The following is a 12,043-nucleotide window of genomic DNA, read 5'->3' as shown; positions in this document are numbered from 1 at the left end:
CTTGATTTTTATGCAATCAAAATGTTCTTCCAAGCATGGAATTCAAAAATAAACACATGCATTAAGGACACTGAGAGCAACATCCAAGGGGTTGGAGAGCAACATGTGGCTCACGAGCTACTGGTTGGGGATCACTGGGTTATAGACTGCAAAATAGGAATCCAACTTTTATCTGACCATGCCCCAACTTTTATTAATTTAGTCCTCCCTTCGATGGAACGTAAGTCTTGGACCTGGGGATTTAATGAATCTCTTTTGAGGGATAGGGAATGTCTTGAGGATTAAAAGCAGAAATAGCATCACTTAAGGAAATTCATATTACAGATGACACTCACCCGGTAATAAAATGGGAAGCACTTAAGGCAGTTCTAAGGGGTATCCTCATTAAGCATGGAACCAGAATTAAAAAAGCACAATCCCAGCACATTTTTGATTTATCTTAGAAAATTATGAATCTGGAACAATTACACAAAACCTTGCTTTCTGGGCATACTCTTGAGGAACTCACTTTGACTAGAGAATTGTTAAAATCTGAACTTAACAGGAAATCCATTTATTCTTTACAGAAATGTAAAAGTTACTTTTACGAACATAGTAATAAACCGGGTAAATACTTAGCAAGAGCTGTTAAAGCTAAATTGGGGACTTCCTTTATTCAGGCAATTAAGTCAAAAAATGACCAGATAGTTTATAAAACTCAGGAGAAAGCGGAGGTGATGCAAAAATATTATTCCGAGCTATACAACATCTCTAGTTCACAGGTAGGAAAAGATAATCAAATGTCTCAAGAGATGGATAATTATATTAATAAAACAGCACTTCCTTATCTTAAACAAGATGACATAGAGACACCTGAGGATCCATTGACACTTGTAGAACTTCATAAGGTGATTAAAAATTCCCCACCTGGCAAGGGCCCAGATGCGTTTTCGACCCTTTTCTATAAGGTATTGAAAACCGATCTCTCAGAACCCTTGCTTGCTGCCTTCAACAATATAGATACAAATTCCTCATGTAGGTTATTAGAAGCCCATATTTCACTAATCCATAAACCTGGCAAAGATCCGCTTTCATGTAAAAGTTATAGACCTATTTCTTTACTAAATAGTGACATCAAATTATATGCCAAAATATTATCAGAGCGTCTTAAAATTCACTTACCATACTTAATAGAGGCGGACCAAGTAATGGGCAGAGAGGCTAAAGACAATATTTTAAAAACCATCACTATCATAGACTATGCAAAACGCCATGAGGTTCCCCTGCTGGCCCTGTCGACTGATGCAGAGAAGTCGTTTAACAGGGTCAGCTGGGTTTTCTTATCCAAAACTCTTTCTCAAATAGGTATAGGCCCCAAAGCCAAGAATTATGGCACTATATTATGCCCCACAAGACCAAATTAAAATTAACAGACACCTTACGACCTTATACGAATCAGCAACGGGACTAGGCAGGGGTGCCTCCTGTCCCCATTGCTGTACACTTTGTTTATGGAGCACTTGGTAATAGCTATTAGGAACAATCCGAATATACCCGGGATAACAATACAAGGAAAACACCACAAAGTAGCACTATATGCAGATGACCTCTTAACATACTTTACAAATCCACATACCTCTTTACCCTCATTAATGGCAGAATTCAAAGAATATGGGAAATATAGTAATTTTAAGAATAATATGGATAAATCTGAAGCATTAAATATCTCATTACCCCTAAACTTACAACAACTGTTGCAATCCAACTTCCCATTTAAATGGAAATCAGAGGCTATAAAATACCTGGGAATATATATACCATCAGATCTTGGAAAATTATCTCAACTCAACCACATGACTCTCCTCTCTCAAGTTGTAAACAACCTAAATCACTGGCAATTACCTCATATTTCATGGTTCGGCCGGATTAGGCTAATAAAGTTGAATGTTCTGCCTCGACTTCTATATCAATTTCAGGCCATTCCGGTTCAACCTCCCATTCGCTTCTTTAACATATTGCACTCATCGTTTATAAAATTTATATGGGCTAAGAAAAATTCTAGAATTAGTAAGAACATATTAAGGACACATAAATCCAAAGGAGGCCTAGGCCTTCCTAACATAAAGGGTTATCTAAGAGCCTCGGTACTGAACAGAGTTACAGATTGGTTCCATTATAAAGATCAGAAAAAATGGATTCAAATTGAGCAATTATTACTTGACAGACCCATACAAGCTTTATGGTGGTTGCGCCCCGCTCTCATTGCCTAAAATATGTAGAGAAACACTTTCACAGGCAGACCATTTTCTAAAAGCTGCTCCATATTTAATTTCTCGGACTACAGGTACTGTAGTCTTAATCACAATGGAAGTTTCAGATAGAGAAATAAGTTGTAACAGTGCGGAACAAAAACAAAAGCAGCTCACAGTTTTTTTTCATTAACCAGAACAGCCTGGTTCACTTGCAGACTGACTTCACAGGTTTTTCTCTCTGCAGCAAAGCTAGAGCAGTTAACCCGCATAGAGTAGTTCATGGTCCACAGTTTTTTTTTCAACAGACCTGGATTTTTAAAATCTACCACCTTCAGCAACTGCTTCACACTCTACTTCATGCTTCTTTGGCAGAGAGCTCTCCTCCTCCCAGTTGGTGACAAATAGTGATGGGTGAATTTTTTCACCTTGTTTGTGGAAATGATGCCCATAGACTTGTATGGCGTTGTGCGTCCAAAATTTTTTGACGTCCATAGACTTTAATGGGCGTCTGCGACATTGCGAAATTTTTGGTGAAACTAAAAGGGTCAAAATTGCCCATCCCTAGTGACTAATCAAATACAGCACATACCCTAGTTACCTCAGGCTATGTTCTTCTCCTCATATGATGGGTCTCATAGAGCATTCTGGGAGATGTACCTTCCTTCCAAAGTTGTCCCAGACACTGTGTCATAATATATATATATATATATATATATATATATATATATATATATATATATATATATATATATATATATATATATATATATATATATTCTGAAATTATTAAACATTGAAAATGGCGCAGAGTAATGCATTGCCAAGTACCTACTTTTTTTTTCTTCAAACTTGCAACCTAAGAAGCAAACTGTACTAGTAAATTAGAAGAGATAACATGCTAATTCAATATCTGTCTTCTACCTCAATGAATCCTACCAATCTTCTTCAACAGATGCAGACCACTTCAAAAGAACGATATCTAACCTTAAATAATACATAATTTCACATATGATGTCATTTATCAAGCATAATTTTCCAGTCTCTTTCCTTCTAGCAAGTTCCAGAGTTGAACAACTGTTCTACCCATATGGATTTCTTTTCAGTGTTTCCATAAATCATCCATGCCATTCTCTATCCATGCCTTTGGTCGATCTCAGCAAGGTCATGGGAGGCTCTAGGAGAACTAAATAAAAAAAAGCCTGCTCTTATAATCTAGTCCTAACTTTGTTTATGTAGAAGACTCAAGCATTATAAATCTTCAGTCTGTTTAAATTGTAGCTATCATTTAGCAACAGAGGGAAATGTGTACAGTCCTGGTAGTCTTTCTGTATTTACAATACATACAAGGTTCTTCATTAGCATTTCCTGTAATGGTATAAAATCTGCCAAACCAAAGGGATTTGGCTATGTAGTAATCCATAAACAAAAGTCCTTGTGATCTCACACGAAGGGTAAGGTGGTAACATTTATTTTATATCATATGCATATATCCCTCTGCGCATACAATGAGCAAAGCCATTCATCTTCCAACATGCATGCCTGTATCTCTAAACATTAATTGCAGTGTTTCAAATGACCTCCTCTTTCATTTCTTCCTTTCTTTATATCCATTAATTTATTAAACCAGAAATATGAATGTAGACATAGTCTGTATTGTATACTTTTCCTTAAAGGGGATATATCTGTAGAAATAAGTCAAATCAACTGGACTTGCTGTGTTTTTTCATTTAAGACATTTCAACAGTCATCCAACTGGCTTTCTAAATTCAAAATAACTTTTGAATTTAACTTTCTTCAGGAATATATTCCCTAGCATGTTGCTTCAGATTTATTGAGGGGCAGATTTATTAAAGGTTGAGGTGAATTTTCGAAATAAAAAAAATCGAATTTCGAGCTATTTTTTGTGTACTTCGACTAGGGAATAGTCCAAATTAGATTCCAATTTGAAAAAAAAATCGAAAATTCAAATATTGATATTTATCATGTACTGTCTCTTTAAAAATTCAACTTCAACCATTCGCCATCTAAAACCTGCCGAATTGCTGTTTTAGCCTAAGGGGGACCTCCTAGAACCTATTTGGCATCAATTAGTGGACTTTGAAAATGGAAGGTTTTTTTTGGAAAAAACTTTGAATCGAATTCGATCGAATGCGCTATTACTTATATTCAAATTATTCTAATTTGGCTGAATACGGACCTAATCGATCGAAAACGGACATATTCGACCAAATACAAACTTCAACTTAATTTTGGTTGGTCTTTTGAATTCGAATTTTGAAGTTTATCAAATTCGAAATTCGACCCTTGATAAATATGCCCCTAAGTGTAACTTGACTAGGGAATAGTACAAATGAAAAAAAATTGAAATTTGACTATTCGCCATATAAAACCTTTCCGAATTGGTGTGTTGGCCTATGGGGGACCTCCTACAATCAATTTGGAGTTGTTTGGTGGACTTTTGAAAATAAAACTTTTTTTTAAATTTTTTTGTTTGTTCTTTAAATTTTTTGGTGATCCAAATTTGATTAGATTTAGCAGTTCGATCCTATTCACCCCTTTTATTTTTTTAATAAATTTTGAATGGTCGTTTTTTTTTAATTTCGTCTTTACGGGAGTTGATGGGAGTTTTTAGAAACTCCCATAAACTCGAAATTTGACCCTTGATAAATCTGCCCCCATGTGGTTGTTTTTGCTATTAAAGTGCAATCAAATTCAGATATTATGTAGACCTATGAAATTTCTTTTGGATTATGGTTAGTGATGGGCGAATTTGCGGCGTTTCGTTTCGCTGAAAAATTCGCGAAACGGCGCTTTTTTCGACGCCGGCGTCCGTTTTTTCGGAAAAAAAAATTGCGCTGGCGGCGAAACGCGCGAATTCGCGCCTGGTGAATAAATTCGTCCATCACTAATTATGGTCATCTAGAAAGCAGGGTTATCTATGAAGACCCACTTCTCAATGGTTTTCATCAGGCTTCTCACAGAGAAAGGAAGAATTTCAGGAAAGGGAAGTTTAGGGAACATAGGTTGTCTTCCCTCGCTATGCACACTGATCTGGGGCAAGGTTGTAATATTAATAATATAGTTGTTGAAAGCAATAGTTTGTTTTTCCTTCTGACACCTAGAAATATTGATATCAACTTTTTTTGTAACTTTATATTAGGGATGCATTGAATCCTGCTTTTCACAGTTCCGCTGGATCCCTGAATCCAGGGTTTACGGAATTAGCCTGATATCAAACCAAATCCAAACCCTTCTTCTGCGCTTGAATAGCTAGCCAGGACTTGCTAAGTTTTATTCTTACTTCTTATTGCCAGCTATAAACTGAATTTCTTAATCCTGTGTTTGTTATAAAAATCAACTTTTTGTATAATATCTGTCTGAACCAAAATGTTTGTTGTGACTAAAGATCAATAATAATTGCAAATATATATATATTTTTTAATTTGTAATGTTTTTCACTATATAAACCTATATCAAATGTTTATAAAATTCTTCTTTAGCATATATAAGATCACAGAACAAACCCAGTGTACATATCTAATATTCATCTAAAATCAGATTTATGCAGCAAATTGCTAAAAGCCCTTTTCTATTAAATGGTTTTCAAACCATATTCCCTTGTAAATATTGCCTTTGAATACTTGCCGGAATCTACATATGCCTCTCATTTCCAAAGTGTTTCTTTGCCCTCTGGCAATTACAGTAAAACATCTGTGACTGGAGAATCTGGCATTGCCAGCAACATGGCAGGCTTTTGCATTTTACGGATAAGAATATTGGTCAAATGTCCATTTTAGATTACAGTTATAACAAATGTTTGGTACATAGCCTCAAAAAGACAGTTCTTGATTTTCAGTACAGACATTTTTCTGTTCTAAGCATAGTGAGTAAACAAATAAATAAATAACACTATTTTAATATATGCAAATCACATGTTTGGAAGTAGATACAGGGAATGATTTATCAATGTGGCAGGTGTTATTGTTGTATGAGTTACTGGCAGCCAGTATGTCAGCCAATCCTAGTCAATTAATCAAGTACTGTAGTGATATTATAATGAGTCCAGGCTGATACCAGCCTAGCTTAATATAACATTATACATAAGAGCCATGAATATCCTTTTAAATGGTACTTAGTGATGTCATCGTTTATAATCAGAGATTAATGATGTCATTTCTGACTCACTGGAACTTGTACATTAGGGGGCAGATTTATCAAAGGTCGAGGTGAATTTTAGTAAGAAAAAAAATTGAATTTTGAGCTATTTTTTGTGTACGTCGACTAGGGAATAGTCCAAATTCAATTTGAATTTGGAAAAAATTAAAAAATTCGAATATCTAAATTTGTCACTGTCTCTTTAAAAATTAGACTTAGACCATTCGCCATCTAAAACCTGCCAAATTGCTGTTTTAGCCTATGGGGGCCCTCCTCAAACCTACTAAGAGTCAATTGGTGGACTTTGAAAAATCAACCTTTTTTTTGGGGAAAAACTACAAATCGAATTCAATCGAACGCGCTATTCCTTAAATTCATACGATTGGATTTCGCCCAAATATGAACCTATTCATCAAAAACGAAACGCTTTGACCAAAAAAAAACTTAGACTTCAGTTCGGTTGGTCTTTTTGAATGCAAATTTCAAAGTTTTTTCAATTCAAAATTCGACCCTTGATAAATATGTCCCCACAAGTCACCTCAGAGTTCCTTCGGCCTCGTGTTTGTATATGGTCATGGAACTCCTCATCAGCTTATAATATCCGGGTAAGTTATTCACTATATTACCACCAATATAAAAGGGGCAGTCCAGCTGACAATTGATTTAGCCAGTAAAAATGGAAACATGGCAGATTTTTACCTTCACATTTACAAAACAAGAAAATGTTCGAAAGGTGAAATGTTTTACCCATGCATTCTTTAAATCGTACTCTTCAATTTTCCCCAATTAACCAGAAAGAGAAAGAGAAAACTGTGCATCCACAAACAAAACAGGAAACTTTAAAGCATTAATGGTAGTTGGTAGTTTAATAAATATCAATGCATGTACAAATGACAATTCTCCAAATCTTACAACTGAAACTGCATAAAACTGATAGCGGTTACAAAAGCAGTGGGAGCAGGAAATAAAAGTGATTTGCATAAGAATAATTAAGTACGACAAAATATTAATTTAAAAAACAAAGAAATGTGACGTTTAAAAATGTATTTATTTAAAGTTACACGTTACTAATACTAATACTCAAGTGAAGTCAATGAATTCATTACAAAATTAAAAAATAAACAAACATTAACCAACAAAGAACACAACAATGGACACTGTGGATAAAATGTATATACTATAATATTTCAATAATTCTTCTGTTGCTGGTAAAAAAAAGCACTGGTGCAAAGTTTCTTTGTGATATGAGAGTTTTCATTTGGAAACCCTTCTGTGAAGGTCCCATTGAGGTGAAGATTTGCATGTATCAGTGCTTTTTTTATGATTGGCTAAAGTTGGTATGGTGTTTTTAGCTGGCAATTTTCATTTAAATATATGTTTACAATTTTTTTTTTTAATTTTGGTCATAAATGTTTTAGCTGTCAGTTTGCATCCATTGTAATGCCAGTTCCATTTTAAATCAATGTTTAATCTTGACTGTTTAGTGAACAGAAATGATGGCATTCTACACAGCTTTTTAAATGTGCCCCATGTTATACAATATATACTGTATCGCATTTTGAGAACAAGAGGGTTACTAAAACATAAAACTATTTGCTTTTCATCACACAGAGGTCCAAAGGTTTAATGTTGTGCCTTTTCTTTGCTTACGTATTATTAATTTTGAGTCACCTTTTAAAACTTGGCAATAAGTCCAGATGATTAATGTAGGTAATCTGCATAGTGTCAGAAATCTGCTGGTTCACTGCCTTTTAGAAAAGAATTGTAATTTGTATTTCTTAAAGAATTGAAACAAATATCAAGCTGTGTACTCTAGGCAATTAGGGAATTTTTAAAAAACAGTGCCACCCCTGGGAATCATTGTTACTTATGTTCTTTCCTTATTCAATACCATCATAATACATGTTAAATAAAATTATTTAAAGTGATTATTATGATGCATACATTCTTATATGAAAGTCAGAGTTGTATGACCTGCTAATAATTCTGGAATCAGTGTATAAATTAGTGTTAAGATTCCCACAATATTTAATGAGCAACTGGCACACACCACTTCTTTACTAGGTTGAATTGTGTGCCATAATTGCCTCTGGTTACTTTTATAACTGTCCCCCCTGTTTGACTTTGAGCTCATCCTCAACTTTATGATGCCATGTTTGTTCATTTCTCTTTCAATGAATTAAAAGTGAATAGTTCCTGATCCACAAGAAATCTGTAAATTTAGTTAATCAATGGCTGAGAAAGCCCTGGAGACTTACATTAGAAATTATAACAGATAGTGGAGGGAATTTTGTATGCAGCTGTAAGATATTGGGTATTTAACACTGGTTATACACCAGGGGACAGATTTATCAAGGGTCAAATTTCGAAGTGAAAAAAACTTTGAAATTCGACCATCGAATAGGCTAGTCCGACATTCGAAGTCGAAGGATTTTTAAGATCGTACGAAAAAATCCTTCGACTTCTGAAAACTTAGCCAAATACTGGCTTTAGGTTCTAGGAGGTCCCCATAGGCTAACATAGCAATTTGGCAGGTTTAAGGTGTCTACGTTTTTTAAAGAGACAGTACTTCAATTATTGGATGGTTGAATAGTCGAAGCATTTTCACTTTGAATCGAAGTCGAATTTGGCCTATTCGAAGTACCCAAAAATTACTTTGAAATTCAAAGGTTTTGAATTTGAATATTCACTTCGAATTCACTTCGACCCTTAGTAAATGTGCCCCCAGGTCTGAATGTGTTAAAAATGTTTCATCTATGCATTCATGACAGCCATTCACACATCTGTTCACATACCTCATTGTTCCAAAATTTTTTAGAATGTATACCTTTATACATGCATATATATGCATACATTTATAGATAATGTAAGGTGGAGGAAGTTACATAGTTATATAGTTAAGCTGGGTTGAAAAAAGAACAAAGTACATCAGTTTAAACACCTTCAAATGAAACCCAGCATCCATATTTACACACACTCACATTAATCCCTCCATACACGCACATAAGCTATATATACCTATATCTATACCAATTGTAGATTTTAGTATCACAATAGCCTTGGATATTATCAGTGATGGTTGAATTTGGGGCGTTTCGTTTTGTTGAAAAATTTGTTAATTTCCAGCAAAATTTGCGAAATGGCGGAAAATTAGTGAAACTGCGCGTTTTGGACGCTGCCGCACATTCGCCGGTGAAAATGCGCCTGCGTCCATTTTTTTGAGCGCCGGCAAATTTTCACTGGCGTATTTTCACTGCAGTTTTGAAAATGTATTCGCCGGTAGCAAATCATGGGAATTCGCCGCAAATTTGCGCCTGGTGAATAAATTCGCCCATCACTAGATATTATGCTTCTGCAAGAAATCATCCAAGTCACTCTTAAAAGCATTAACAGAATCAGCCATCACAACATCACCCGGCAAGGCATTCCACTCCACTAAAGGGATGGACTCTTGTACAGTGATTCTTGTTATGGGAAAAAAGTCCCCCCCCACTATCTGTCTATAAGGTCATCTATTGTACTTGTAAACAGTAATCGCCGTAAAACCATGTCTGGCGAAGAAATTCGGGCATCACTAATTACATTTTCTTTCACTTAAAAAATCATTTGAGCGGGCAAACAGCTTAAAAATTTTATTGTTTTTACTTCCTAAAAATGTTTTAGGATCACAAGTTTACCAAACAAAGCAGCCAGTAAATTTTTTGGGGAAAAACTTTGATTCGAATTTGATACGGACCTATTCAATCGAAAACAGACCTATTTGGCCAAAAAAAACTTTGAATTTTGGTTGGCATTTTTGAATTCGAATTCCAAAGTTTTTCAAATTCGAAATTTGACCCTTGATAAATATGCCCCTTAGCGTAGAAATCAAGTATCCAAAAAGTCTATATTCAGTGCTTTCTCTGATGAAATGCTACAGCTATCAGATTTTAAACAAGAACTAAACCCTAGAAATGCCATATTTACATACTGATTGTATTAATATCCAGCATCTAGTAATGATTAGCGATGGACTAATCTGTCCCATTTTGCTTCACTGAATAATTTGCAAAATAATTCGTGAAACGGCGAAAATTTGCGAAACACATTGAAGTGAATGGGCGTCACAATAATTTTGATGCGCACACAATTTTTGACTCGAGTGACAATTTTTATATGCACGATTATTTTGTCCAAATGCATTCAAGTCAATGGAGGCCTTAACAGGAGTTTTCCATCTTAGAGTTTGTTAGGAGTGTGTGCCACATGCACATGCTCAGTGAGATTTGAGCAGCTCTTGAGAAGTTAAGCTTAGGGGTTTTCACAAATCATGAAGCAGAAAATCACGTTTGCCAGTCATGTAAACTACAGGATTAATTATGAAATTATGATGCTAATTGCACTGTTTTTGAAGCTGCCAAGTAATGAAAATTTGAATTAATTACTAATCAACCTTTACTGCTAAAGGACTTTGGTTACCTTCGGCTGGTACAGAGCCCCAAAATATAATAAACAACATTTCTGCCTGACTTCTTTAGTTAAGCTTTAGTTCTCCTTTAAGGTATGTAGACATAATACTTTTGCAATCAGTCATTAGAGAGAGGATTACAGTACCTTTAAATCTGGAATTTATTTAAAGAACAACCTTTTTTAGTAGCAGCGACTCTATTATGTTATGTTTTTCTACTAACAAGGGATATAATTGCTAGAAAGATTTATATCCAGAGTAGCACACACATTAGTAAGCAATGCACTTGAGCTGTACCTTAACATCTCCTAGAGTATTATCAGCTAATTAGGTTCTGAAGTGCAGGTAATCTGTTAGCAAAATGTTTTTTTTTAAAACTTTCAGTACAGACATTTACCATGTTATCTTTGAGAACATAACGTCTAAACATGCAAGATTCATATTTTTATCTCATTGCTTCAGTGTGTTAAACTGATATGCTGAAAAAGAAAGATAAACTATTTTTTTTCATATAATTGCTCAGTAATTTCCTGTTTTGCAGATGCCTCTCATTCAAAATCACTCTGCTAATTTAATGTAATGCTATTTTTAGTTTTTGAGGATTAGAACAGGCAGAATTTTTTTAAATCATATTTTTCTTTCTAGTAGCCATAAATTAAATGTGCTCTGAAGTACTTAATTCATAAATATGTTGTTAATGCCATTTTAGAAACTGTCATTCTTGATTGTCATAGATAGTGCACACTGTTTGTACATCAGCAATTACTTTGTTTGTGGTGTAAGAAGTGTGCTTGAAATGACCACAATTGTGTGTATTTTTTGCCAGTATTAAAACTGGTAAACCATGAATTACAGGGAAAATGTATAGTGTTGCAGCAAGTAAGGCTGTGTTTGTTTGCCGGCTCAGGAAAAGCTGGATAAATGGGACCCTAAAGTGACTGGAGGAGAGCAGGGTGGGCCCTCCATTCCATATTTTATTTCATGTTTTCAGCTGCCCAGCTATAGGTATCTGTCTGATGATACTGCAGGTGAACATCAAATAAACGAGGTGTGGGATTACACCTCAGTGTCCCTAGATCCCTCCTTGTGTTGGAGGAGGTTGTGAGCCACTGGAGACCTCCTTGGGCTGGAGGAGGGTGAGAGGCCTGTGGACAACTCCTGGTGCTGGAGGGAGGTGTGGTGCTGCCAGAAGCTGGTGAATGAGTATCCC

At 35.2% G+C, this 12,043-nt stretch overlaps 1 protein-coding gene across 1 annotated transcript in view; it reads left to right on the top strand.

Annotated features, from left to right (window-relative positions):
- The window catches only part of naaladl2.L (N-acetylated alpha-linked acidic dipeptidase-like 2 L homeolog), a 338,033-nt gene that overhangs the window by 50,922 nt on the left and 275,068 nt on the right, over positions 1 to 12,043 (top strand). The gene's annotated exons all lie outside the window — the stretch shown is intronic.

Source organism: Xenopus laevis, chromosome 5L (genome assembly GCF_017654675.1).
Source record: "Xenopus laevis strain J_2021 chromosome 5L, Xenopus_laevis_v10.1, whole genome shotgun sequence".
Lineage (NCBI taxonomy): Eukaryota > Metazoa > Chordata > Amphibia > Anura > Pipidae > Xenopus > Xenopus laevis.
The sequence above is the reverse complement of the archived record's forward strand: the minus strand, read 5'-3'. Positions and strand labels throughout refer to the sequence as shown.